The 27,027-nt window shown below is 51.6% G+C and overlaps 5 long non-coding RNA genes across 14 annotated transcripts; 1 reads left to right on the plus strand and 4 right to left on the minus strand.

Annotated features, from left to right (window-relative positions):
- Nucleotides 1–3,000: 3,000 nt before the first annotated feature.
- LOC111942663 (uncharacterized) lies at nucleotides 3,001–13,192 on the minus strand. Of its 7 annotated transcripts, none has more exons than XR_015277744.1 (15): nucleotides 12,789–13,192; nucleotides 12,180–12,264; nucleotides 10,312–11,437; nucleotides 10,190–10,233; nucleotides 10,030–10,095; nucleotides 9,766–9,845; nucleotides 8,624–9,695; nucleotides 8,502–8,545; nucleotides 8,342–8,407; nucleotides 8,078–8,157; nucleotides 6,903–8,005; nucleotides 6,781–6,824; nucleotides 6,645–6,689; nucleotides 5,732–5,775; nucleotides 3,001–4,668 (listed from the first exon to the last, which is right to left on the minus strand). It is a non-coding gene; the product is annotated as an uncharacterized LOC111942663 (long non-coding RNA). The 7 variants fall into 7 exon arrangements; XR_015277742.1 differs by having other exon boundaries at nucleotides 12,562–12,996; XR_015277746.1 differs by having other exon boundaries at nucleotides 10,312–10,373; nucleotides 11,407–11,437; nucleotides 12,180–12,996.
- A 762-nt stretch (nucleotides 13,193–13,954) lies between these two features.
- LOC147649857 (uncharacterized) lies at nucleotides 13,955–14,687 on the plus strand. The gene is made up of 2 exons (XR_015277748.1): nucleotides 13,955–14,429; nucleotides 14,551–14,687. It is a non-coding gene; the product is annotated as an uncharacterized LOC147649857 (long non-coding RNA).
- A 1,774-nt stretch (nucleotides 14,688–16,461) lies between these two features.
- Nucleotides 16,462–20,706, minus strand: LOC147649858 (uncharacterized). 2 transcript variants are annotated; one of them, XR_015277750.1, is made up of 2 exons: nucleotides 20,487–20,706; nucleotides 16,462–19,383 (listed from the first exon to the last, which is right to left on the minus strand). It is a non-coding gene; the product is annotated as an uncharacterized LOC147649858 (long non-coding RNA). The 2 variants fall into 2 exon arrangements; XR_015277749.1 differs by having other exon boundaries at nucleotides 16,462–19,414.
- A 1,213-nt stretch (nucleotides 20,707–21,919) lies between these two features.
- Nucleotides 21,920–23,449, minus strand: LOC147649859 (uncharacterized). The gene is made up of 2 exons (XR_015277770.1): nucleotides 23,353–23,449; nucleotides 21,920–22,394 (listed from the first exon to the last, which is right to left on the minus strand). It is a non-coding gene; the product is annotated as an uncharacterized LOC147649859 (long non-coding RNA).
- A 1-nt stretch (nucleotide 23,450) lies between these two features.
- On the minus strand, nucleotides 23,451–26,242 carry LOC147649860 (uncharacterized). Of its 3 annotated transcripts, none has more exons than XR_015277767.1 (3): nucleotides 26,104–26,242; nucleotides 25,246–25,375; nucleotides 23,451–24,594 (listed from the first exon to the last, which is right to left on the minus strand). It is a non-coding gene; the product is annotated as an uncharacterized LOC147649860 (long non-coding RNA). The 3 variants fall into 3 exon arrangements; XR_015277769.1 differs by having other exon boundaries at nucleotides 24,017–24,594; nucleotides 26,150–26,227; XR_015277768.1 differs by having other exon boundaries at nucleotides 24,017–24,594; nucleotides 26,099–26,227.
- Between the last annotated feature and the right edge of the window lie 785 nt (nucleotides 26,243–27,027).

Raw genomic sequence — 27,027 nt, forward strand, 5'->3', positions numbered from 1 at the left:
GGTGCCGCGCATGCGCCGTGGGGGGCTTCCGGGCGGGTGCCGTCGCGCCGGTGACGCGCTTCCGGTCAAGATGGCGGCGCCCGTGTCGGGGGGTTTACCGGAGCCGCGCGGCCGCGGGAGCGCCCCGCGCCGACCCGGAACGACCCTCCGGCGCGCTGGCGCGCGCCGGAGGGTCGTTCCGGGTCGGCGCGGGGCGCTCCCGCGGCCGCGCGGCGCTTGGGGGGGTGACGGTGATCGAGATTGTTTGGGCGGCTTTCGGGAGGGGTTTTTTGGCGTGGGGGTTCGGCGGGATGTGTGCGGGGTGTCGTGCTTGTGTTACTTGTCGTTTTGTCGTGTTTCTGGGTTTATTTTATTTTAAAATGTGATTGTTTATATTTTTTTACAAAATGGCGGCCGTGTGATGTCATCGGGGCGGAGCGCCTTGACGGGCAGGCGGGGGGGCGGTGCCGGGGGGCGGGGCGGCGTGACGGACGGGTCGGGGGCGGTACCGGTGGGCGGGGCGGGGAGGAGGGCAGTTCTGGGCGGTTGCCGTGGTGCCGGTGACGCACTTCCGGTCAAGATGGCGGCGCCCGTGCCGAGGGTTTTACCGGCGCCGCCCGGCCGCGGGAGCGCCCCGCGCCGACCCGAAACGACCAGCCGGCGCGCTGGCGCGCGCCGGCGGGTCGTTTCGGGTCGGCGCGGGGCGCTCCCGCGGCGGCGCGGGGCTTGGGGGGGCGATGGTCATCGAGATTGTTTCCGCGGCTTCTGGACGGGTTTTTTGGCGTGGCGGGGTCGGCGGCGTGTGTGCGGGGTGTGGTGCTTGTGTTACCGTGTCGTTTTATCGTGTTTTTGTATGTATTTTATTAAAATCATAATGTTGATATTTTTTTTACAAAATGGCGGCCGTCTGATGTCATCGGGGCGGAGCGGCGTGACGGACAGCTGCGGGGCGGTCTCGAGGGGCGGGGAGGCGTGACGGGCGGCTCGGGGGCGGTGCCGGGGCGCCGGGCTCGGTGAGTGACACGCGCGGGGCGGTTCCGAGGGGCGGGGCCGCGTGACCGGACGGCGCGGGGGTGGTGCCGGGGGCGGGGTCGCGGGGCGGGGCCGCGTGACGGACGGCGTGGGGGCGGTGGCGGGGGGCGGTGCCGGGGGTGGGGCGGCGTGATCGACGGTTCTGGGGCGGTTCCGAGGGGTGGAGCGGCGCCGGTGGGTGGTGTGGCGTGATGGGCAGCTCCGAGGCTCTGCTGGGGTTGAGGGGTGGTGTTTTGTTGGGTGTTGTGTTCACTGGGGGGGCTCCCGTTGTTGCTGGCGTGTTGGGAGTGGGGGTGCTGGGGTGGGGGGCTGTGTTTGGGGCTGGGGTGTCTTTGAGGGGTTGGTGCTTAGGGATGGGGGGTGTGTGCAGTAGGGGTGGGTGCTTGGGCTGGGTGCTGCATAGGGGGGTGGGTGCTTGGGGCTGGGGGGTGCATAAGGGGGTGGGTGCTTGGGTATTGGGGGTGTGCATAGGGGGTGGCTGCTTGGGGATGGGTGGGTGCATAAGGGGGTGGGTGCTTGGGTATTGGGGGTGTGCATAGGGGGGTGGCTGCTTGGGGATGGGGGTGCATAAGGGGGTGGGTGCTTGGGGATGGGTGGGTGTATAGTTAGGGTGGGTGCACAGTAGGGGTGGGTGCTTGGGAATGGGGGGTGCATAGGGGGAGTGGGTGCTAGGGTTAGGGGTGGGGTAGGGGACGTGCAGGAGGGGTGGGTGAGGTGCTTGGGTCAGTGCTAGGGGAGGGTCACTGTGTGGCAGGAGTGAGTGAGGGTTGGATAGGGGTTGGGACTAGGTATAGTGTAGGTGTGAGTGGGCGGGGCCCCCCTATATAGTATATATATACTATAAAGAAAAAGAATAAAAATAATAAGTCTGGTGCAGCAGTAGAAGGTTTCGTGCTCCCGGGGAGTAAGTGGTATGTACTTTATAATTTTTAATTTGTTTTTTTACTCCCCGGGAGCACGAAAGGTTCTACTGCTGCTTTTTCTAAGTTTAAAGTTTAAAGCTAGAAAGCAAAAGAAGAAGTTAGAGAGAAGAGAAATGAGTTAAAGTTTGAGGGAAAGAAAATAGAGAGAGTGAAGAGAAACTAAGTCAAAGTCAGAGTTACAGAGAAAAGGGAAACAGAGGGGGAGCAAAAAGAAACTAAGTCCAAGTCAGAGTCAGAGAGAAAAGGGAAACAGAGGGGGAGCAAAAAGAAACTAGAGTCAGAGAGAAAAGGGAAACAGAGGGGGAGCAAAAAGAAACTAAGTCCAAGTCAGAGTCAGAGAGAAAAGGGAAACAGAGGGAGAGCAAAAAGAAACTAGAGTCAGAGAGAAAAGGGAAACAGAGGGGGAGCAAAAAGAAACTAAGTCCAAGTCAAAGTCAGAGTCACAGAGAAAAGGGAAACAGAGCCAAAGTGAAAAGAAACTAAGTCCAAGTCCCAGAGAAAAGGGAAACAGAGTGGGAGTGCAAAGAAACTAAGTCCAAGTCTAAGTCAGAGGTACAGAGAAAAGGGAAACAGAGTCAAAGTGCAAAGAAAGAGAGGGACAGTGGAGAGAAACCAACTCTACTTCCTTTCCATCTAACTCAGAGGCAGAGAGAAAGGAAACGGAGACAATCCCTGTTCACTGTAACTCGGAGTTACGGTGGAAAGGAATCAAGTCCGTTTGCTTTCTGTCTAACTCGAAGCTAGAGGGAAAGGAAACAGAGATGGAGAGTGAAGAGAAACCAACTCTATTTCTTTTCTGTCTAACTCAGAGGCAGAGAGAAAGGAAACGGAGACAATTCCTGTTCACCGTAACTTGGAGTTACGGTGGAAAGGAATCGAGTCCAGTTGCTTTCTGTCTAACTCAGAGCTAGAGGGAAAGGAAACAGAGTTGGAGAGAAAAGAAACAGAAAAATAGAGTGAGCAACAGTGACTTAGAGAAAGTTAGAAAGAGATTGAAAAGCAAGAAATAGATTGAAAATAATGACTACACCACACCAAAAACACAAGAGCCGGGGGGGAGTGGTGGTAGGGGGGCAGGGGGATGAAAGTTTATTCACCTTTATTTAATGAATTTATTTACACTACAGCAAAACACAGAGAAACTGGAGACAAATGCATTACAATACAATCCATGTACACACTGAAAAATCCCTAATTCACATACAGAGTAATACAGCAAAACAGCAGCAAATGCAAATACAGAACAATACAAGCCAAATACATATTAACAGAATATAACTATTTCTACAGTTCTGGAAAGGTCAATACATGCTGTTTCATTATTACTGCTACGCCAAACCACAAGGAGCACACAGAAAACACAATACTCATTCGCCACAGAAGCCGGCTTCAGCTCGCACACGTACTCACCTTCACTCTCCTCTCCACTGCCCCGTTATAATCCTGCTGTCGTTGGTCCTTGGGAACATGGTTCCCGGGAGCCTCAAAATCAGCCTGCCTGACGAAAACCTCAGTCCGGGGCCGGTCCGTGCCCAAACTTTGGCGATGACTGTCGCCTCGCAGACCGGCCGGGACCGAGGAAAAAAAACCCCAGCTGGGAGGGAAAAAAAAAAACCCCCCAGCTGGGGATTTTTTATTCTATATTTAAAAGTGAATTGCAAGTCCTGGAAAGCAAAAGCCATACATACCAGGTTAGAACCACTCGACACAAACACACACCCCCCTCCTACCCCACGGGAACTCGGTTCCCGGGGGGCCTCAAAATCGGCCTGCCTGACGAAAACCTCGGTCCGGGGCCGGTCCGTGCCCAAACTTTGGCGATGACTGTCGCCTCGCAGACCGGCCGGGACCGAGGAAAAAAAACCCCAGCTGGGAGGGAAAAAAAAAAAACCCCCCCAGCTGGGGATTTTTTATTCTAAATTTAAAAGTGAATTGCAAGTCCTGGAAAGCAAAAGCCATACATACCAGGTTAGAACCACTCGACACAAACACACACCCCCCTCCTACCCCACGGGAACTCGGTTCCCGGGGGGCCTCAAATTTGGCCTGCCTGACGAAAACCTCGGTCCGGGGCCGGTCCGTGCCCAAACTTTGGCGATGACTGTCGCCTCGCAGACCGGCCGGGACCGAGGAAAAAAAACCCCAGCTGGGAGGGAAAAAAAAAAAAACCCCCCAGCTGGGGATTTTTTATTCTATATTTAAAAGTGAATTGCAAGTCCTGGAAAGCAAAAGCCATACATACCAGGTTAGAACCACTCGACACAAACACACACCCCCCTCCTACCCCACGGGAACTCGGTTCCCGGGGGGCCTCAAATTCGGCCTGCCTGACGAAAACCTCGGTCCGGGGCCGGTCCGTGCCCAAACTTTGGCGATGACTGTCGCCTCGCAGACCGGCCGGGACCGAGGAAAAAAAACCCCAGCTGGGAGGGAAAAAAAAAAAACCCCCCCAGCTGGGGATTTTTTATTCTAAATTTAAAAGTGAATTGCAAGTCCTGGAAAGCAAAAGCCATACATACCAGGTTAGAACCACTCGACACACATGCACACAAGCAGACCCTGACCCACCGACTCTCACAGACAGACACACTCTGACACGCAGCAGGAGACTAACTCGCACAGTGACTGCAACCCTTATTTGAAACACTCTGCTGAACAAAATGCCCTGAGATATCTTCTCACTGCTGCTTCTCAACATCAAATGGTAGATCCTCAGAAAATAGGCATCAGAGACCTGCAAAACAACACAAGGTGGTCAGTGAGGGATTCTATGGTAGCTATGACTCAGCCACCCTCTAGGCCCACACATTTTTTACACAAAAACCTCATAGAAAAGAGGAACTGTAACCTTTTATAATTGTTCCACCTAACTCTAACTATGTGCCAGGGCAGGGCAGCTCCAAACCAATGCAGTTAAGTTACAGAGGCAGGCACAATGCAGTTAAAGTTAAGTTACAGAGGCAGGCACAATGCAGTTAAGTTAAGTTACAGAGGCAGGCACAATGCAGTTAAAGTTAAGTTAAGTTACAGAGGCAGGCACAGTGCAGTTAAAGTTAAGTAAAGTTACAGAGGCAGGCACAGTGCAGTTAAAGTTAAGTAAAGTTACAGAGGCAGGCGCAGTGCAGTTAAAAGTTACAGAGGCAGGCGCAGTGCAGTTAAAAGTTACAGAGGCAGGCGCAGTGCAGTTAAAAGTTACAGAGGCAGGCGCAGTGCAGTTAAGTTAAGTTACAGAGGCAGGCGCAGTGCGGTTAAGTTAAGTTACAGAGGCAGGCACAGTGCAGTTAAGTTAAGTTACAGAGGCAGGCACAGTGCAGTTAAGTTAAGTTACAGAGGCAGGCACAGTGCAGTTAAGTTAAGTTACAGAGGCAGGCACAATGCAGTTAAGTTACAGAGGCAGGCACAATGCAGTTAAGTTAAGTTACAGAGGCAGGCACAATGCAGTTAAGTTAAGTTACAGAGGCAGGCACAATGCAGTTAGTTTTACAGAGGCAGGCACAATGCAGTTAGTTTTACAGAGGCAGGCACGGTACAAGGCAGTCGCAGGCGATGTCTGCTGGGTGAATGCGGCGATAGCTGTGGATGCGAAGGCCGGTTCCTCAGACGAAAAAATCCACGATGACGTCGAGAGGTTGAGATGGCCGATGACATGAAACACGAGACAACGAGAAGATGGATTGGAACTGCCCTGCCCGGCAAAAGCTCTGGCGAGCTTGCAAAGAAACCCTCTCCCTTGGCTTCAGAGGGGCCCATCCCACTACAGCCCTGTCCTCTAACTTAACTTCAAAATGCCAACTCACCTGCTCATCTCTGCTCCTTGCCGTGCTCGGGGCAACACCAACTCCTGCAAAGACAGAAAAGAAGAAAGCACTGAGTTACTGTCACAATGCACAAGGTGGAATTCCCAATGTGGTTCCTTTATTCCATCTTGGACTACAAAAGCTTGTCAGCCAACCAGGGACTGAAACAGAAGAAAAACCACTCAGTCCCACCTCTCGTACTCAAAGATCCCCTGTAAAGTTCTGAAGACAGAGCCCTCAAACGAGTGTGGGGTGCTTTGCCCTGAGGCATGTGCTGTTTTTAACAAATTCGAGTCACCTCCCTTGCTTTCTAGACACTGCTCACCAGCGTGGCAGGCTAGGGGCGGCTGAGGCGAAACGTCTTTCCCCTGATAATGACTGCACGATAAACCTGCAACCCCTTCTGTCTCTCAGAATCCTGTCCGTGACACCGATTCGTGTCAGGATCCACAAGGTGGGATTTGTGATGTGGTTCTTTCCTTCTGTCTTAGAGAACTAGAGATTAGCAGCAAACCAGGGACTTTAAACAGAAAAACCTCTCAGTCCCACTTATCATACTCAAAGATCCCCTGTAAAGTTCTGAAGACAGAGCCCTCAAACGAGTGTGGGGTGCTTTGCCCTGAGGCATGTGCTGTTTTTAACAAATTCGAGTCACCTCCCTTGCTTTCTAGACACTGCTCACCGACGTGGCAGGCTAGGGGCGGCTGAGGCGAACCGTCTTTCCCCTGATACTGACTGCACAATAAACCTGCAACCCCTTCTGTCTCTCAGAATCCTGTCCGTGACACCAATGTGTGTCAGGATCCACAAGGTGGGATTTGTGATGTGGTTCTTTCATTCTACCTTCAAGAACTAAAGATTAGCAGCAAACCAGGGACTTAAACACCAAAACACACACAGAGCTTGCACCCACCTGTCCTCCAGCATCCTGGGCTGGGATATCTTGCAAGTAGACCACCTAAAATAAAAAAAACCCAAGGGATTAAAGTTATAGCAGAAACTGAGACCCCAGCAAGAACAACTGCTTCTCTCCACCAACCGAGGCTCACCTTCCACCTGCTTCGCCTTCCCTGCTGCTATCCGGCTTTACTTCCTAGAAATAAAGACAAAGAGCAGAGCTGTAACACAGTGACCGGTTCCAGCCCCGCTGCAAAGTAAAACCGTGACCGACCTTCTCAGGGGGACCCCCTCATCTGGGACAGGTGTTCTGCCAGGAGGTCAATCTATCTGCATCTGAAAGAAATATAGGAAAAAAGTCAAAGTGCTGCAGGGTAACTTCACAGCTCCAGACACCTGCTGCCAACATAAGAATACCAGCTAGACTCCAACTACAGCCCGTATTACAAATCTCCAATTACAAGTGCCCGGGACTTGTCCTTAAACACCTACAACCGGGCTGGGCGCCAGGGCAGAGCAGCTCCGGACCAAATACCACCAGATACCCATGACACGTGAGACAAGGGGACATGACAAGGAGAGAAAACTCTCTGAGACAAGAAAGTCCTCACGAGGACCGAGAGAATGCTGAACGAGATGACCGAGGAGGGACCCGAGGCGAGCCTGCCGAGCTCCGGTGACCCCGGAGGAAAAAGATGCTAATGGAACAACTATTTTCCAAGAACCGCAAAGACGGATGCCCGAGAATCCTGTGGCTAGAAGCCTCTGCCTGCCTTTGAATCGGCACAAGTCCTTATCCACTGTAAAGAAACACTGCTGCATATAGCTGTTGACACAGCTGAGAACGAGACCTAAGAAAACATCCGATCACATGCTTCTAAAGACAGATGCAATTCTGACGCCTGTCCGACCTCCCGCATCGAAGCTTCACCGGCGCCGGGCCGAGGAACGCAAAAATGGGAGATGAACGGAAGGACCCCGGGGTTTCTCATAAGCCCCTGGGAGGACTAAGGCAATAGAGATGTTACACAAGATGCACAGAAGACACAGAAGGCACGAGAGACAAGTGACAACACACCCTGGGACTGCTCTGCCCTGCCTGCCTCAGCATTGCAAACCAAAGTGAGGCTTTCCCTCACTGGGGCCTATGGGGTCATTTCCAGAACCTCCCCATCCCCAAAGCTCACTCAAAAACCCAAACCGATCTCAGTCCTGACCCACCGCCCTGCTTTGATCCCCTCTGTGGGCTCCACTTATCTCTCAGAGGGCTGAAGATGTGAGTCACGGCGAGAGGCCGGTCGGGAGCCAAACAAAGCCACCTCGCTGTCTGGGAAGTTCTTCTCTCACCGGGCTGTTGTCTCAGACAAGTATCATCACCTATGATAAAGAAAACCAAATATAAGTGCACAATCTTAGAGGCATATTCACCAAAACCCAACTCCTACTCACCAGCTCTTAGGAACTCCCGGGTCCTCCGGCCGCACGCTTCAGCCACGCTCCTAGGCGGATGCCGTCGTCGCAGGGTACGCCTAGGATAAATGGAGAGCAGGCGATGTAGCGTCGCTGAAAGTTGAGCGCGCCCTCGCCGCTCCTTCCAAAGCCCCCGACTTGCCGCGACTCCTCGGCCACGCCTAAAGGATACCAGGACCGCACCGACACGTGGACGAGGTCGAGGCTTCGTCACGGACTCCGGTAATATTTGCTGGGGCTCACCAGAGAAGCAAATGGGGTCTCTTGGCAGGTCAGTGAGGGGGCCACAGCACAGCATCAGGAGGCAGCCTAAAACACACCAACAAGCAGGGATGCTTGGAGTTGCACCAGAAACTGCGACCCCAGCAAGAACAACGGCTGCTCTCCACCAACCGAGGCTCACCTTCCACCTGCTTCGCCTTCCCCGCTGCTATCCGGCTTTACTTCCTAGAAATAAATACAAAGAGCAGAGCTGTAACACAGTGACCGGTTCCAGCCCCGCTGCAAAGTAAAACCATGACCAACCTTCTCAGGGGGACCCCCATCATCTGGGATGCAGTACTCTGCCATGAGGTCAATCTGTCTGAATCTGAAAGAAAGTTAGGAAAAAAGTCAAAGTGCTGCAGGGTAACTTCACAGCTCCAGACACCTGCTGCCAACATAAGAATACCAGCTAGACTCCAACTACAGCCCGTATTACAAATCTCCAATTACAAGTGCCCGGGACTTGTCCTTAAGCACCTACAACCGGGCTGGGCGCCAGGGCAGAGCAGCTCCGGACCAAATACCCCCAGACACCCGTGACACGAGGGGACATGACAGGGAGAGAAAGTCCTCACGAGGACCGAGAGAATGCTGAACGAGATGACTGAGGAGGGACCCGAGGCGAGCCTGCCGAGCTCCGGTGACCCCGGAGGAAAAAGATGCTAACGGAAAAACTTTTTCCAAGAACCGCAAAGACGGATGCCCGAGAATCCTGTGGCTAGAAGCCTCTGCCTGCCTTTGAATCGGCACAAGTCCTTATCCACTGTAAAGAAACATTGCTGCACATAGCTGTCGACACAGCTGAGAACGAGACCTAAAAATATCACGTGCTTCTGAAGACGGATGCGATTCTGACACGTGTCTGACCTCCCGAATCGAAGCTTCGCCGGCGCCGGGTCGAGGAACGCAAAGATGGGAGATGAACGGAAGGACCCCGGGGTTTCTCATATGCCCCTGGGAGGACTAAGGCAAGAGACACATTACACGAGATGCACAGAAGACACAGAAGGCACGAGAGACAAGTGACAACACACCCTGGGACTGCTCTGCCCTGCCTGCCTCAGCATTGTTAGCCAAAGTGAGGCTTTCCCTCATTGGGGCCTATGGGGTCATTTCCAGAACCTCCCCATCCCCAAAGCTCACTCAAAAACCCAAACCGATCTCAGTCCTGACCCACCGCCCTGCTTTGATCCCCTCTGTGGGCTCCACTTATCTCTCAGAGGGCTGAAGATGTGAGTCACGGCAAGAGGCCGGTCGGGAGCCAAACAAAGCCACCTCGCTGTCTGGGAAGTTCTTCTCTCACCGGGCTGTTGTCTCAGACAAGTATCATCACCTATGATAAAGAAAACCAAATATAAGTGCACAATCTTAGAGGCATATTCACCTAAGAGACTCCTACTCACCATCACTTAGGAACTCCCGGGTCCTCCGGCCGCACGCTTCGGCCACGCTCCGAGGCAGATGCCGTCGTCGCAGAGTACGCCTAGGATAAACGGAGAGCAGGCGATGTAGCGTCGCTGAAAGTTGAGCGCGCCCTCGCCGCTCCTTCCAAAGCCCCCGACTTGCCGCGACTCCTCGGCCACGCCTAAAGGGTACCAGGACCGCACCGACACGTGGACGAGGTCGAGGCTTCGTCACGGACTCCGGTAATATTTGCTGGGGCTCACCAGAGAAGCAAACGGGGTCTCTTGGCAGGTCAGTGAGGGGGCCACAGCACAGCATCAGGAGGCAGCCTAAAACACACCAACAAGCAGGGATGCTTGGAGTTGCACCAGAAACTGCGACCCCAGCAAGAACAACGGCTGCTCTCCACCAACCGAGGCTCACCTCCCACCTGCTTCGCCTTCCCCGCTGCTTTCCAGCTTTACTTCCTAGAAATAAAGACAAAGAGCAGAGCTGTAACACAGTGACCGGTTCCAGCCCCGCTGCAAAGTAAAACCGTGACCAACCTTCTCAGGGGGACCCCCTCATCTAGGACAGGTGTTCTGCCAGGAGGTCAATCTGTCTGAATCTGAAAGAAAGTTAGGAAAAAAGTCAAAGTGCTGCAGGGTAACTTCACAGCTCCAGACACCTGCTGCCAACATAAGAATACCAGCTAGACTCCAACTACAGCCCGTATTACAAATCTCCAATTACAAGTGCCCGGGACTTGTCCTTAAACACCTACAACCAGGCTGGACGCCAGGGCAGAGCAGCTCCGGACCAAATACCCCCAGGCACCCGTGAGACAAGGGGACGTGACAGGGAGAGAAAACTCTCTGAGACAAGGAAGTCCTCACGAGGACCGAGAGAATGCTGAACGAGATAACCGAGGAGGGACCCGAGGCGAGCCTGCCGGGATCAGATAACCCTGGAGGGAAAAGATGCTAATGGAACAACTATTTTCCAAGAACCGCAGAGACAGATGCCCGAGAATCCTGTGGCTGGAAGCCTCTGCCTGCCTTTGAATCGGCACAAGTCCTTATCCACTGTAAAGAAACACTGCTGTATATAGCTGTTGACACAGCTGAGAACGAGACCTAAAAAAACATCCGATCACACGCTTCTAAAGACAGATGCGATTCTGACGCCTGTCTGACCTCCCGCATCGAAGCTTCGCCGGTGCCGGGCCGAGGAACGCAAAGATGGGAGATGAACGGAAGGAGCTGGGGTTTCTTATAAGCTCCTGGGAGGGCTAAGACAAGAGATATGTTACACAAGATGTACAGAAGATACAGAAAGCACAAGAGACAAGTGACAACACACCCTGGGACTGCTCTGCCCTGCCCGCCTCAGCATTGTTAGCTAAAGTGAGCCTTTCCCGCACTGTGGCCCCAGAGGCCATTTCTCAAAACTTCCCCCCCACATAGCTGACTCAAAACCCCTAACCGGTGTGAATCCTACCCCACCGCCCTGTTTTTATCCCCTCTGTGACCACAGCCCTCGTCTTATCTCTCTGAAGTGAATCTGTGCGAGGGGACGATCCGCTGCTAAGGAAAGCTGCTGCGGGGGCGGTTCCCTTTTGTGTTACGATGAATCTGCTGAGAGAATCTGAAGTATTGCACTTGATGTGACCTAGAACTTCTGGAAATTCTCCTAAAAAAAAAAAAAAGCCAAGAAGAAGAGTCATTATAAAAGCATCTTATTGCCCCTGAACCCCCAACACAAAACCATGAACTTAAATGCTCCCTGTATTCAATATTGTTTTCTTCGAGGTGTTTTCAAAACTTCTGCTGCTTCAAATGCCCAAAAAGATGCCTGCTCTTAGCAGGCTGAAGCAAATTGAAAGAGCCTCTTCACTGAAATGAGAGAGGAGCTCTTTACCCCTGCTGATTCCCCTGGAAGGAATAATGCCCCTTAGCACAGCCTGGGGTTAATATACCCCTAATTGGGCCCGCCTCTTTTTCCCACGATGCCTGGGAAAGGGGAGGCGGCAAATCCCAGCGGGTATAAAGGCCCTCAGAGGGACCGTAGCTGTTTGGCTCCTCTGAGTTAAATTTGAGGTAAGGAGCTCTGCATAGAAGAAAACTCTTTGTGAAAAAACAATGTTTTCTTTTCTGCTACAATTACTCAGGACAATGGAGCAAAGGAACAAAAAAAAGGTAAGAAGAAAAACTTTGTGTTTCAGCAGTGTTGCCAGCTAAGTCGGATAATTTATGGACTTCCATAATTATTTTTCAGTGATTACTAAGTAGCACTCCACCTGTGATTAATTAGGGTGGAGAAGAATAGTATTGATTTGAATGGTGTCTCATAGGGACCTTTAATCAGGGCTGTCTACATTCTAAATGAAAATAAGAAAAAGAATGGACTCCCAGGTGGCATTACCATTACATACCTGCTGGCCTCGCTCCCGTCGCAGATATTTGGTGCCGGGGTGTGGGTAGAAGTGCCCTGAAATGCAGCTTTAAACCCTTGAAATGCTGGAAAAGGCAACGCTTAAAATGAGCAAATGGGACAGCTAACTCCATTTAAACAATTACAGTGGTAAATAAATGGCTTCTCCCCTTTAATTTAATCCCCTCAGATATTGGGGAAAAGAGTGGTTTTCCTCACTTTAAATCTCTCTGGTGATGGAAAAGGGGGCATTTTGCCCTTAATTCAGATCCATAAGGAAGCATCATCCATGCTTTCCCGTTCCACTTAAAGTGGGAAAAAATAGAAAATGGGCAGTCTCTGTCAGTTGATACCTCTAACAGCACAGAAAAAGCACAGTTTACCTCCAATTGAGACTATTAAAATTGCAGGGGAAGTGGATTCCTCTTCAATTTGAACACAGGCAATTGTGGAAAAGGAAGCTTTTTCCCTCAGCTTAAACCCCTTTTTTCCTGATAACCCATCCCTTTTTTGGGGCTCTGAAGAGGAAGTGGTGAGGTAGAAGAGGAAAGTTGAAAACTGTCGCTGTTTCGCGTTGCCGGGGAGAGTTGTTGGCGTAGCGGATACTGACGAGATCTGTGCCGGTGTTAGCAGCGGGGCGGAGACAGGCGGGGGCCGTGTGCCGGCGTTGGGTGGCTTCGGTGGTGCACGCGGGGACGTGAAGACGCATGGCGGGGACTGGACGGTGGCTGGGCTGGGCGGTGGCAGAGGCGACGCGGGTGTCAGCAGTTGTAGAGCCGGTGTCCCGTCCCCTTTTCTCCCCCTCCGCGGCTTGAGAGGCTGGTACGAAGGGCGGTAGAAAAGCTGCAGGCTGCGGGCGAGCACGGGGCAGCCATGGGTAGCGGCAGGAGCATCGGCGATAGAAGCGGTGACTGCGCATGCGTGGATGACGTCAGCGCCGTAGGGCAGCATGGGGGAGTGGTGGACGGCAGCGCGAATTTCGGGTCGGCCCGCACCGCACAGAATAGTGTCGGTGGGCGGCGGCAGGGCCGGCGGCCCCACGGGCGCCGGGAAAGCGGAGCCCGCGGGGCACCAAGGCGGCGCGGACGGCGCGGAGGGGGTGTAGGGGAGCTGAGCTGCGGGAACCGCGATGCCGAGGGCGGGCGGGGTGGCGGAGCCGGGAACCACGGTGTCGGCGGGGGAAGGGGGGACCGCGGGTTTAACTTGAATAGTTCTTTAGGCTATTCTTTAAGAATAGCTAATTCTTTAGCTATTTCAGAGCTATTTTAGGATACTTCAACATATTTTAAGGTCAGTCAGAGGGGACGCCCTGTGAAAATGTAGAGTTTTAGGACTGCAGAGGTAGGCTTTGGTAAGGGGCCGGTTGTGGTGCCGTGGGTTGGGTCCCATGCTGCTGATCCAAAGGTGATTTTCCAGGTCCAGTGAAGTTGCTGAGGTTAGACTCCTGAATAGACGCTGGAGGTTTGGTCTGAGGAAAATCCTGCACTAGAAAACTCACGACACAATTTTGGTGATGTTGATTTGTCAGAAGTGTTTATAACATCGAGGGCAGCCCGAGTTCGAGGTGGGGAGGGCTAGAGTCCAGAAGGAACCCTGCGCCGTTCATAATTCTAGGAGGCAGAAGCCCGCTCCCAGCCACTGGGCCCCTGGACTCAAATGGCAGCCCTTTTAAAATGTAAAAAAACCCTCCTCTCGCCCTCCCTCCCCGACTGTCAGTTTGTCAGAGGCGTTTGGCAGTCCAAGGGCAGCCTGAGTTCTGGATGGAGGCAGCTCGGGTCCGGGAGGAATCCTGCTCCGTTTGTAATTTTGGGACGCAGAAACCCGCTCGCGGCCGCCCGGCCGCTGGACGTGAATGGCACCCCTTTTCCATGGGAAAGAAAACTCACCTCTGCAGGTTCCTGATGTCAGTTTGTCAGAGACGTTTGGCACTCCAAGGGCAGCCCGAGTTGTAGCTGGGGGTGGCTTGGGTCTGGGAGGAATCCTGCTCCATTCGTAATTTTCCTAACCCTCTAACCTTAACCCTGAACCCTAATCTTAACCCTAACTCTAACCTTAACCTTAAACCAACGTGGGTAGAAAGAAAATCATTAAAATTTTAAAATATATTCTCAGTGTATGTGTCAGAAGTTTTCCTTCTTGTAGAATTCTACAAAACCCAGAATGCACTGGCCTCATCAGAGATGTCATCCTATGGCATGCCCAGAAAAACTGGATTAATGGGACCGAATCCTGGCGGCAAGCACTGAAACCGGTAGGAACTGGTGTGGGACATCAGACGCTAAAGCCATACAAGAGCTACAGCTGGTACTAAATTGTTTACAGCTATTTTCTATACAAATAAAAAGTTGTTACCACTGACATCTGTTTTATAGATATCACTTCTCAAGTCCCACTGCTGGGCTCAACCTCACTGAAGGATGACGGGAGGGAGTACACAGTGCTTCATCTTTCACTGTCAGCCCTCAAAACCACTTTCACAAAAGAAGGAAAAAAGCACGTATCCTGTTTCTAGATGGCTCCTGTGGGTTTGGACACTATCTGTTATTAACATAAAAGTCAGGAAACAAAATCATGACATCTTTTAGGTCAGAAAAAACCTTTATGACCATCAAGTCCAACCATTAACCCGGGATTGCCAAGGCCACCGCTAATCCTTGTCCTCGAGTGCCACATGCACCCATTTTTTCAATCCCTCCAAGGATGGTTACTCCACCAGTGCCCTGGGCAGCCTGTTCCAATGATGGACAGCCCTTTTGGTGAAGAAATTTTCCCTAGTATCTCATGTAAACCTCCCCTGGTGCAACTTGAGGCCATTTCCTCTCATCCTGCTGCTTTACTTGGTAGAAGAGAGAATCATTTAGGTTAGAAAAGACTTTTGAGATCCTTGAGTCCAATGTCAGGATCTTTCACTGGTCTCCAGGGTATGGTGTGATGCTTTTCATTTTCAGGTGAATGAAATAAGATCCCTGAGGCAAAGCTGTGCTCCCTGCATATCAGACATACCAAAATACTTCCGTACAGCAGCCTTTTGATATGTCTGACACCCAGACTCATGCTGGGCCTGCCTAAGTGTCATCCTTGAGAAAGCTTTCGTCCCTTTAAACATTCATGTGCCCTTTCTTCTTCTCATGTATTTTTACTACTAACAGGTTTCCCAGCTGATAACACAGCGATGAGTACATTATTCAGCCTGGATTGCTGACTTGACTGCTGGCAGTCTCCATTACAGCAACATCTTCCAACACTTACGGGTGAGGATCCCAAGCTTCATCTGAGTGTCCTGGCAGAACGTGGCTGATGCTGCAGGGCGTAATGGGGAGAGGCAGTGGGATGGGACTAGAGCCAGGGATCTCTGTCCAGACTCTACTCGGCACTGGAGTACACAAGCCCAGCTCCTCCAGTCCCCTGTGAGCCCCAGGAGATGCAGGGGAAGCAGGAGAAGCTTCTTGGGGCTGAAGTGACACTTGTGCTTCTTTTATTATATTACAGAGCTGCTATCACTGTGCCACATCCCTTTCCCTCTTATCCCACATGAACTGTGAACTGAGCAATTATCTCTGTATTGTACAGGAGAGCTGTGAACCTTAATTAATTTGTGGGTTTCAGTTCTTTGTGCTCTCAAAATGCAGTGTGTTTTATTCCTTCACTACTTCACAGTTAATAGCATTATTTATTTGAGTCAGAGTAGTCCCCACCAAGCCTGTGTGATAGTGGGTTCCCAATTCTGCATGATACACTGGGCAGGCACATTTGGGAGAAAACCTCCAATGGGCCCTCCCCACCCCGGGAAGCAAACATACGTGGCGGTTCCCAAAAACCAAACCTACTGCCAGGCTTAAAGGCACCACTGAGAGCTTGTCCCTGTGGCAGTGAAGGGCAGGCTGTGAAGGATTGCAGAAAATGCCTTATTACCACAAAATGACGTGGCTCTGGTTTTCATTATTTTCACTCTGTGGGGAAAATCCAATGTGGTGAAGCTGGTGGCATATCAAGGGCAGAGCCAGCAGCAGCAGCTGTGTCTTTCCCAGGGAGAGCAGAGCCAGACATGCTCACAGACTTCCCAGGCCAGCCTTTGGGCATGCACCAAACTGGGACGGGAGCCCGTGCGCTGACTTGCCGACAGCCAGAATGGGGCTGGCAGAGATAGGAAAACCCCAGGGCTTGTGGCGCCTCCACACACTGGATCCGTGGGCCGCTCCAAGCTCTTTACACACCGCTAACTCATGTATTTCCCTGATGCATAATTCATACCTTTTTAGCAGAAGGTAAAAACTTCGTAACTGTTAACGTGCAAGTGTTCATTAATGTGAGTATGCCATACAGCCCTTGGATTTGGAAGGCGCTCTTGAGAAAGAGCCAAAGTCTGTGAGCAGATTTTTTTTGAAAGCTCAGAGGCTGGTGGGCACCAGTCTCCAAATGATTCTCCAGTGGCTGCTGCTTCATCCCGGTTCCGCTGAAGAACTTGGAACATCATAGAAGCAGAAATAAACAAACAGATAATTTCCTCTATACAAGGCATGGTGCTGGATGTGCTGTATATTCCACGTCTCTGTCCTGCACAGAGAAGTCAACCAAGCACAGAAGGGAGATAAGAGCATTTGTTCCCACAAGGAACATGGAGAGGATGAAAAACAAGTTTTCTGTTGTGTTCCATGCAGGGCTGTTTATAATGCCTGTGACTATTTTTAAGCCTGAGAAATGAAGGGCTGCCAGCTGCAGCTGAGGGAAGGTGCATTGTATTCTGGAGCACTGTCAGGTGAACAGAGCAGATACTTGTTACCCAGCAGCCAGCACAGGGACATCGGTGACACCACCCTCCCCATCCCTCTCCTTGGCAGAAGTCTGGCTGCAGGCACTGTCCTGGTAAGTGGAACTGCGTGCCTGCTACTGGGCTGACACCAACATTCACAGGGACAATGTCACTGTGAAAAACCTTCCAAAAGATATTGCTGGGTGGAAAAGGCAATCTCTAGGTGTAGAGGAGGAGCAAGGTCTGCTGTTGCTGCTGCCTGTTCTGTAAGACCATGTTTGGCGGTATGGAGACATGGGCAGGATGAGGGCATGGGCAGGATGGAGGCACAGATGGAATGGAGGCACAAGCAGCCAGGAGTACCCTGCCCCTGTTGGAACAGAGGAAGGATAGCTGCCTGTGAGGCTGCCCCAGGAACCAGGGATGGAGAGCAAATCAGAGAACATCAGAGATACTCCAGCTCCTTTGGCAAGGTGAACAGCCAGCCCCTTACAATCTCTCACCCCACTGCTGACACACAGGAACTCCTGGATACTGACAGCAGCTATTTTCAACAGCCTCTGACACAGTAGAGTGAGAAATAATTTCCCAGAGCCAGAATCTCTCTTTTGAGTGTTTTGGAGAGGTCTGAGGCCACCCAAACTCATGCTGTAGAGTATCACGGACTCTGGAACTGGCTCCCCAGGGAAGTGGTCACAGCCTGAAGCCTGACAGAAGTCAAAGAAGCATTTGGAAAATGCTCTCAAGCAGATGGTGGGATTTTGGGAATTGTCCTGTGCAGGGCCAGGAGTTGAACTCAGTGATTCCTCCAGCAGCAGGATGTGTCCATCATCCAGTGTCTGCGCTATGGGGACTCAGGAATAGCAGACAAAGATGTCAGTGCTTTGAAGGACTCCAACCAGGGGCAGGAATCTTTCAATGAACCTCCTTGGCCAGACTCAACTTCCTAGAGGTAACAGAGGGGTTTTGCTCCAAAGCAGAAATTCCCAAGCACTGCTGACGGCCCCACCCCAGTCGGACCAGTCACACCAGGGATCACAGCCCTGGCCAGAGGCACAGCTCTGAGTCTGGGCAGGGCTGGGGGGGCAAAGAGCTGTGCTGGGAGCAGCCCCTTGGCAGGGACACTGCCCACAGGGATACCCCCAGTGCTGTGGGGCAGTTCCACTACAGAAATAGTTTTAGCAGTTTGGACTCACTGGTACAATGATAAAGTAAGGAAACTTCCAAATTAAACCCCACAGGGATATCCACTGAGGGGAATTTCATTTGCTGACATACCTAAGCCATGGCCAAGGTTGTACAGGACAAGTGTCTCAGCCACTGTTGCGAGCACCGGAGGGACTCTTACTACAGAGTCATGGAATCATTAAGGCTGAATGGCAGAAAATATTTCCAAAAAGGGCTGGAAGCAAACGGCTGTGCTGAGGGGAAATACAAAGGGCAGGGCAGAGCTTGGGATTGCAGCAAGACCATCCAAGTGGCGCTGGCTTTGGCAAAGCAGCACCTGTAATTTCATGCTCATCCAGCCCCCAGGCTGGCCGAGCTGTGCAGTTTGTGCAGCACAGAGCAGCCCTCAGCCCTGGCCAGCAGCCCTCGCTGACACCCAGGGTTGACCCACGCCCACCCACACCACCGCTGCCCACTGCTCCTGGCTCACCTGCCATCCCTCTGCTGCCAGAAGCAAAGACCAAGGAAAATGTCTGTATTTACCACTGAGAGCTGCCTGAAACCTTCCTCAGACCTCCAGACCTGCTATATCCAAATGACAAGTGACTGTCAAAGTAGGAGCTCAACGCAGTGCACAAGTTTAGACCTTTCCCATAGTTTTGGAGATATTTGTGCACAACCAGGCACGCTGGGCTTAACACACACTCCAGTGGAAAAGGGCAACTTCCCAGACCTAGACCTGGAGCAAAGTGTCCGGGGTGGCTCGTTTTCATTGCTAAATCCCCCAGAAAACATCCACAAGCAAAACAGAGAAAGGGACTTGGAACAGAAGAATTTGAAAGCCTAAACAAAGGTCAAACCACAAGTGTTTGAGCAGTGTGGGAAAAGCTGCCTGCCCTTACCTCCTTTTCCAAAGGACATCATACCATGTTCTTATTTTACCTCCTGCAGTAGTGACAGCCTTCCCAGCCTCACGGTAGCGCAAATGTCTTGTTGAAAGCTCCCAACAACATGCCACAATATCAGCAGATGCCTGTACTTGTGCAACGCCTGCCTGCCCCAGCGCCGATCACTATTTGCTAATACAAATCCTTACTTTTCATGTCAGTGCGCCTCTCCAGTGCAAACAGCAAGTCGGAAGGTGACCCTGGTTAAAGGTTCCTGATAACCTGTAGCAAGATAGTGACTTGGCTTATTTTCACTTATATATTTCCCTGGAGAAGCTGTAGCTGTCAGGAACCTGGATTCAAGCAGAAGTCCATAAAATCTCATGCAGTGTCTACCTGAGCTGAGGAGGAGGAGCTGGACATAAACTGAAACTGTTTGGACACCAAAAGCACTTGGCAAAATAGAAACAAAACGCAACTAGTCCCCATGATACGCAGCCAGCCACACCACTGCCTCTAGTGTCCAGTTTCCCAACTGGAACACTTTCCCAGGGATATTAGCTTGAGGGGGCTCAGCCAAGCCCCTGCTCGCAGCCCACTCCATGCAGATGCAAGCCAGGGATCACAGTCCCGTTCTCCCGGAGGGGTGGGAAGGCTGGGGCTGGGTTTAGGGAGGTTGGCGGCCACTGAGAGACTTGGCTGCCAGAGTGCTAGTGCTGGAAAAGGCCCCGCAGTCATGCTTTTGGAATGCTCCCCTGCTCCTAAGACATTACACAATTATTTCCCCTCCCCGCAAACCCCCCTAATATAAATGTTTAAGAATGAGCTCAGCAGTAAAGAAAGGGAACTTTTTTTCCTTTTTCTGAAGAAAACACAGAGCGGCCACTCCATAAGCAAGGCTGTCCATGGGGACACTGCTGGAGCAGGGGCTGTGGGGACGGATGTGGGATGGAGCAGCAGCCCCCAGGCTCCCATCCCAGGTCAGACACTGCCTGGGAGACCAGGCAACTTGGGACCCACAGCCCAAGGCCACCGTCAAGGGATGACAACCCGCATCAACGAAAGTGCAGCTGACCCACCCTCACCACACCCAGGGACCCCCAGCCCAGGCACGTTCACCCCACCCTGTCGCACTGCATCCCACCCAGCAGCCCAGCTGGGCCACCCACCCTATGCCCCATTCCCCCACCCTTGCACTGACCCCACACCCCAGTAACCCCAACTTTAAGCCCATACCTGACCAGAGGCAGTAACCCCACACCCCATTAGGAACGCAGATCTCAGTCCCTCCAAACCCGACAAGGAAACCCTGACCCCAGTTCCCCCAAGCCCCAGCAGTAACCACGAAGCCCTGTTTCTCCAGACTCCACCAGTAACTTAGACCCCACCACAACCAGTAACCCAGACCTCAGTTCCCCCAGATCCCAGCTCGGGCCCCCATCCCCACCAGTATCCCCCCGTCCCCGGCTGTCCCCGCTCCGCTCGGCTCCCCCGGACCCCGCACCTCTCTCGGCCTCTGCCCGGTCCCGCTCCCTTCTCCAGTTCTGTCCCGGCCCCGCCGCGCGGCTCCGGGCACCGCCCCGAGCGGGGCCGTACCGTGATGGGCTGTACCGAGCCGTGATGGGCTGTACCGAGCCGTGCGGGACTGTACCGGGGGCAGAGCGGGAACGCGGGCCCGTGCGGGGCCGGGCGGGGCCGAGCAGACCAGAGCCGACCCGACTCTACCCGAGCCGTGCCTACTCGGGTCTCTACCCGGGCCGTGCCTACTCGGGTCTCTACCCGGGCCGTGCCTACTCGGGTGTCTACCCGGGCCGTGCCTACTCGGGTGTCTACCCGGGCCGTGCCTACTCGGGTGTCTACCCGGGCCGTGCCTACTCGGGTGTCTACCCGGGCCGGGGCTACTCGGGTGTCTACCCGGGCCGTGCCTACTCGGCTGTCTACCCGAGCCGGGGCTACTCGGCTGTCTACCCGAGCCGGGGCTACTCGGCTGTCTACCCGAGCCGGGGCTACTCGGCTGTCTACCCGAGGCGACCCGAGCCGCGCCGACCCGAGCCGACCCTACCCGAGCCGACCCGAAGTCAAAGAAGCATTTGGAAAATGCTCTCAAGCAGATGGTGGGATTTTGGGAATTGTCCTGTGCAGGGCCAGGAGTTAAACTCAGTGATTCTTGTGGATGCCTTCCAGTTCTGTACTGCATGATTCCAGAATCACTGCAGTGCCTCGACCAAGCTGTGGCTCTGTATAGTGCCTCCCCATGGCAATCCCAGCAACCACTAACACAGGTCTGCCTGGCTTCCCTGAGGAGCTACTCTCTCTCATGTCCTGGAGGTTTGATGTGTGTTCATCAAATTGAAAAAGGATTTAAAAATAAAGGAGTATCATAAACACCCTAAACAATCAGATCTATATAGCATGTCAATATAGATAACATTATTTAAATAATAAGCTCAGAACTTTCACCTGTAAATTAAAACCTCTTATTGAAATATATGCTTATTACAAGGCAAATGTCTTTGTTTTAATTATCTTAATTATGGGCTTTTAACGTCAAGAATCTGAATAATAATAATAATCTGAATAATTAATATAATTATCTGAATAAAATAATCTAAATAAAATAAAATAAAAAATCGTAATAATCTGAAATAAAAACACTCATAAATGGCAGCATGTAACAACAATAGCTGCAGCTGCTGGCACTTGGACTGGGCTGTCAGGGTGAGGAATTACGTGATTCCTGGGGAGGGCATGGTGGGTGGTGGGTGTGCAGGGAGACTATAGGGCTGAGAACAGTGTCTGAACATACCTGTCACATGAAGTGATGGTGGCAGCTTGGACTAACTGCATTTATCATCCCCAGTTGTATAGCTCCCACCCCTGAGTACTGCATGTGGGGGAGAGTTGCTTGCGAGTGGGAAGAGAAGGAGACTGGGCTGGTGCATGTGTACTCAGTTAATTTTAATTAGTTAATTAATTTAGTTAGTTGATCAGTTTTCCATTGTTTTGTCCTACCTGGGTGAGGCACAGCTGTGACTGCTGCATCCCTGGAGAAATGCTTGCCATGGACCAGCTCTGAGAAAGGCCTATCAGCTGTGCCCCTTCCACGAATGAGTCTGACAGTGCTTGGGGCAGAAGATCCCACAGCCACAGGGTCCAAGCAGCTACCTCCTGCAGCATGTGCCTCCTCACAGGGCACTGAGCTCAGTCCGTGGGCACTGGGATATTAGGCAAAGCCATTTCCAAGCAAAGGAGATGTGCTGATCTCTGCTTCTCAGTAGACAGGCTGCAATTCCCACTCCACAATGGTATGTGGAGAAGGAGAATTAACTTGCATTTTCTCTGGTTCACCACTAGCAATTTCATTCTCCCTTTTGGGCTCCTGCTTCCACTCCCATTGCCTGTTCCTGAAAAACTAATTTTCAGACGCTCATTAGGATGGTGTGTCATTGGAGTGTCCTGCCTCATCCTCAGCACACTGTGTGCTCAGTTGTCCTACTGCCTTTAGAAGTGCCCCCAGAGAGGGTTTCTGCTATGCTCCCAGCCTTGCAAGACATTTTGGAGAAAACCAGTCAGCTGAAGGGCAGATTGGCAGGCAGATTCAGATTGTTTTTCTTTTCTAGCTGGACATAGAGAAATAGGAAATCTTTAGAGACCTTGAAAAGGAAAAGTACTTCCCTCTGAATTGCTAAACCGATGGCATGGCTAAGAATAGCCTCTGAAGGGAGAGGGAAGATGAATGACATGAGGCATTCAGCACCTTTTCTTACTGTGCACTAGTTGTGAAATTTAAAAAGTGAAGTATCAAGGCACGTGCAGGCGAAGGGGAATGGCCAGTCACGCTGTGGACGTTTGGAGGAGTGTGTTATTATGTAAAGCAAATTGCGGAAAGGTTAGCAAATACCGCTGCTTCCCTCGGGAGCTCTTCTCTTGCCAAAGCCATTAGTGCACTGGCAGGATAACAGATCCTCTCTGCTAATTCTCTAGGTCATAAGCAAATTGAGACAGAAAAGCTGATCTGCTATCAATCTACATTAGGCACAGGAGTCCAGCTCACCTGTCCAGCAGCCACTGGTTTACAGAAAGTTTAAGGCTGGAATATCAAATTATAATTAAACTGATCCCATTTTGCTCACTGCTCAGGCAGGCTGGGCATAGAGCTCTGGGACAGGGCTGTACAATTCTTGCTGTCCCCAGGTGAGAGCACGGCACAGGGAGGGCAATTCCTCAGACAGTGCCCCGGGACTTCCACCGTGCTGCTTCATCCTTTCAGGGAAATCCACAGCCATGGTGTTGCAGCTATGCTCCATGTCCAGGGGCTCTGGGGTTGCGGCCCCACAGGGAGGGCTTGGATTCAAGCAGTTTGTGCTTACCTCAGAGTCTTGATGCCAGCTCACAGTTGTGCAGCTTGCAATTTGGAAAGGGACAGATCAGGGAAATGTTGCATATGGGATGTGGGAAACTCCTTCCCTAGAGAGGAAGGGGTGAGTGAGGGCAGGAGGAGGCAGAGTTTTTTCTAGAAACAACCCAAGTATCTCCCAGCATGGGCAGAAAGAGTTTTCGATAACCTCAATATAAACTGCTTAGTGCGATTAAAACAACCCGCTCTCATGGAAGGGAAAGCATTGCTCCCAGGGAGGATTAAGCCCAGGTCTGGAGCCCCTCCCTCCATGGACACACCAGTCTGTGGATGAGTACCCTGGGCATGGCAGGTGCTGGGACAGTGGTCTTCTCTGCCATGCGTGCAGAGAGGTTTAGCCTGGATATTAGGTAAAGGGTATTCCCACAGCAGGTGGTTGAGCACTTGAACAGGGTCCCCAGGGAATGGTCATGGCCCCAAGGCTGCTAGAGCTCAAGAAGCATCTGGACAATGCTCTCAGGCACAGGGTGGATTTTGGTGTTCTGTGCAGGGCCAGGAGTTGATCCATGCAGATCCCTTCCACCTCAGAATATGTGCTTCCATGATTTCAAACACAAGTGGTGCCTGCAAAACCTCCAGAGTCACATTTGCAGTGAACAAAGACACCCACCTGCACATCATTTCAAATCCTGCCTTTGATCTCAGGTTCCGGTAACAACCTTCTCCCCATCCAATTACTTGTCTTACAATTGACATAGAAATATTAAATTCCTAAGAACTAAAGCGCTTTCAAAGTATAACCTACTTTCAAAGTAGACAAGATTTATCGTGGAAGCATTTGCTTTCTAGTCCTTGACATTATCAAAGTCACTGATGCCTCATCAGCAGCTCCATAAATGAGGCCTCCAAACACAATGTCTAGTTGCCTTTTGCTGAGCACTGTTTGCTGGCTGAGCTCTGATGATGGCAGTCTGGCACAAGTCCAGATTTTTGTTGGTGTTACATTTGGTCAGGGTGTGATTTCAGCAGAGGAACCCCAGCAAAGGCATTTGCCATTGCAGGGAAAGGAAGTCAAACAGCCATCGTGGAAGTGCTCCATCCCTAGAAGTGTTCAAGGCCAGGACGAAGCAACCTGGTCTAGTGAAGGTGTCCCTCCTCATGGCAAGGGTGGAATGAGATGAGCTTTAAAGTCACTTCCAACTCAAACCATTCTGTGATTCCATGATCCTTCAGAAGCAGCAACAGCAGGACACAACTGAGCAAAGAACAATTTGGTAAATGCTACTGTAGCAGGAGTCTTGACCTACAGATATCACTACAAAGTGACTATCCCAGAGGAGGACTTCCCTGTAAGGGTCACACCACTGCCTCACAGCCACATCCAGCCCCTTCTGCCTCCCTGGTGGCACTAGAGCTGGTCCTGGCTGCGCCCCTCTGACTGTGTGGCAGGTGGTGGCCCTGTCACCATCCCCTATGACTCTATAACCATGTGACCATGGTGTGCTGTGGGCATCCTTCTGCTGCCACACACTTCCAGGCGCAATCAAGTCTGTCCTGCAACCCTCTGACCATTGCTGAGTAGCAGAGGCAGCCGCTGGCAATGTGGGCTCACTGCTGCTAGCCACAGCATCCAGAAAACAGCACAAATTAAAACTGGGAAACCTTTGCAATGGAGCAAGCACCATGCTTCTGGTGGCGGCAGCAGCACCAGCAGCAATGGTGCCCCTGGTCGACACCTCTGCCTGGTCCCAGCTCTCATCATAAATTGCTGCACTAACCTACATGGAGAGGCATTAACTTTCTCTCCTAAAACAAGGTGCAATTAGTTGGGCTTAAAAGAACACCAAGCAGTGCTAATTACTCTCTAAAAGATGAATAGAATTAAGCCAGAGAAGCAGAAAATTACCTTTGTGGGAGATCTGTTGCAGAGTTTAACTGAACAAGGATGGTAGCTGGATTGACAATGAAGAATTTGTCTTTTAACACCAGTTCACAAGCACCTTGACTATCACCTTTTTTTTGCTCCTGGAAATCACCTAGAGTTTGAATTAATAATTTAATAATAAATAATAACGAGCTAATAAATAATTAATCAATATTTACTTAACAAATAATAAATAATATTTAATTAATATTTACTTAATAATCAATAAATAAAAATTAATAAGTATTAGCTAACGAATAAATAATAAATATTTAATTAAATAATTAATGATAAGTAATATTTAATAGTATTAAATTATAATTAGTAAATAATAACAATCTAATAAATAAAAAATATTTAATTAGATAATGATTAACAAATAGTATTTAATAATAGTAGATAATATTTAATCATTATTTATTAATACTTCGTTAAACTAATACATATAAGGATAACAAAATATCTTGTTAAAAGTAATTATAATTAATAATAATTTTATTATTTTAATAAAACGAGCAAAATAAAGCAACGTAATAAAGAAAATCGTTATTATTTTAAACAAAATCAAACTAAAATAATAAAAACGAAAAAAAACCCAGCTTTATTCTCGATATTTTAAACATTATCTTCAATCCAGAAACTACAAAACAGCTCCTCTCTGTCCCGCAGAAACAACAGCTCGTCTCCCTGTGCCACTCCAGACCCCGCACCCGCCTCCGGCCGCCCGAAAAGCCCAGGACGTGGCAGAAAGAATTGGCCACGACCAGCCCCGCCGCCCCAGGACACCGCCGGCCCCCAGATGCTGGCCCCAGCAGACGCGGGCATGGCGCCCGACCTCACCGGCGCTCCCCAGTTCAGTGAGCGCAGTGCTCCCGTCCTGACGCACCGGTGCTCCCTGGACCGCTCACGCTGCCGCCCGCCGCCGCCTCTCCGCCGCCGCCTCTCCACCGCTCGCCGCCGAACTAAGGGCCGCACCCCTCCAGCTCACGCTATTTATAGCCCATGGCCGGCCAGCCCAGCCAATCACAGCCCGAGGCAGCGCCGGGCCCGCCAATCCCAGCCCGCCCGTTCCCGCCGCGCTCGCCTCCGCGACCCCCCGCTGTCCCCTCAGGCCCCGCTCCCGTGATCCCGCCCGCTCCCCGCCTTCTCCCCGTTTCTTTGGGCGAAGTTACGGCCGGGACCTGAACGGGGAGCCCCCGCCCACGCTTCCTGGGACCCAGCAGCACCTCTCGGGGCTGCGGCAGCTCGGCTGCACCGGCTCCCAAAGCGACAGCGGCCGGAGCGGCACCCCAGCAAAACGGGGGAGCGGGAACGGGCCACGACTGAGCGGGCTGAGCTTGGCGGGACCGCGCCTGGATTCAAAGGGCGGCTGTAATTGGCCACCTAGAACCATAACCTAGAACCATAACCTAGAACCATAACCTAGAACCCTGACCTAGAACCATAACCTAGAACCCTGACCTAGAACCATAACCTAGAACCCTGATCTAGAACCCTGACCTAGAACCATAACCTAGAACCCTGATCTAGAACCCTGACCTAGAACCGTAACCTAGAACCATAACCTAGAACCCTGACCTAGAACCATAACCTAGAACCCTGACCTAGAACCATAACCTAGAACCCTGACCTAGAACCAATCCACCAGGATTGGCGGAAGCTTTGAGGCTGCGGCCCATGGGAGCACGAGGTGCTCAGTTAGGCAAAGCCAGGGGTGCTCGCAGGGTCCGCGATCGCCCTGGGCCCCGCTCGCCAGACTCCCGT

Source organism: Cyanistes caeruleus, chromosome 18, assembly GCF_971803275.1.
Source record: "Cyanistes caeruleus chromosome 18, bCyaCae1.hap1.1, whole genome shotgun sequence".
NCBI lineage: Eukaryota > Metazoa > Chordata > Aves > Passeriformes > Paridae > Cyanistes > Cyanistes caeruleus.